The sequence below is a fragment of the Petaurus breviceps genome, unplaced genomic scaffold (genome assembly GCF_028583685.1).
Source record: "Petaurus breviceps papuanus isolate PSGF00001 unplaced genomic scaffold, PetGlider_PUasm1.0 91041, whole genome shotgun sequence".
NCBI lineage: Eukaryota > Metazoa > Chordata > Mammalia > Diprotodontia > Petauridae > Petaurus > Petaurus breviceps.
Genome location: NW_027187400.1, coordinates 10,195,272 through 10,195,890, shown reverse-complemented (window position 1 = coordinate 10,195,890; position 619 = coordinate 10,195,272). Strand labels below are relative to the sequence as shown.

The 619-nt window shown below is 49.1% G+C and overlaps 1 protein-coding gene across 1 annotated transcript in view; it reads right to left on the bottom strand.

The window, feature by feature from the left end:
- Positions 1–619, bottom strand: part of LACTBL1 (lactamase beta like 1) — a 9,738-nt gene that overhangs the window by 6,894 nt on the left and 2,225 nt on the right. The window lies entirely within an intron of this gene.

Here is a 619-nt window from a genome sequence, read left to right as displayed (position 1 = left end):
ACACACACACACACACACACACACACACACACACACACACACACACAAGATTCAGGTAGTAGAATTCCCAGAAAGGAAAACTGAGACGTCCAGGGCTGAACGGGACACTCCTTACAGGTTGTCAGCTCTAAACCCTTTGTTTTACAGATGGAGAAACTGAGGCACCAAAAGGGCATCTAACTTACCAAGGTCACACATTGAGGCAGTGAGGAGAGAGGACAGAGGCTCTCCTGAACCTTCTAGTGCTCTTTGAAGTTCTGCCCTGTGTCTTCAGCCTTAATCTCCTTCTGATTCCCTTTACCTGTCTTGCATTGAGTGTCTCCAGCTGCCTTAGGACCTCCCCTGCTAGGCTTGCACTTCTTAAGTGATGCCCACATTGCCCCAGTTAGAAAGAAAAGGGAGTGGGACACTGCGGTTGGCATTCTCGGGAATGTGCACCAGGGGCATTGATTTGCCTATAGCCCTAATGGCTCATGGGAGTGAACTGGAAAACAACTAGAATGACTTAGAATCATAGAAGAATAGAACGTCAGAGCAGGGAGGGCCTTAGAACACAGGATGTCAGAGCTGGGAGGGGCCTTAGAACACAGAATGTCAGAGCTGGGAGGGGCCTTTAGAA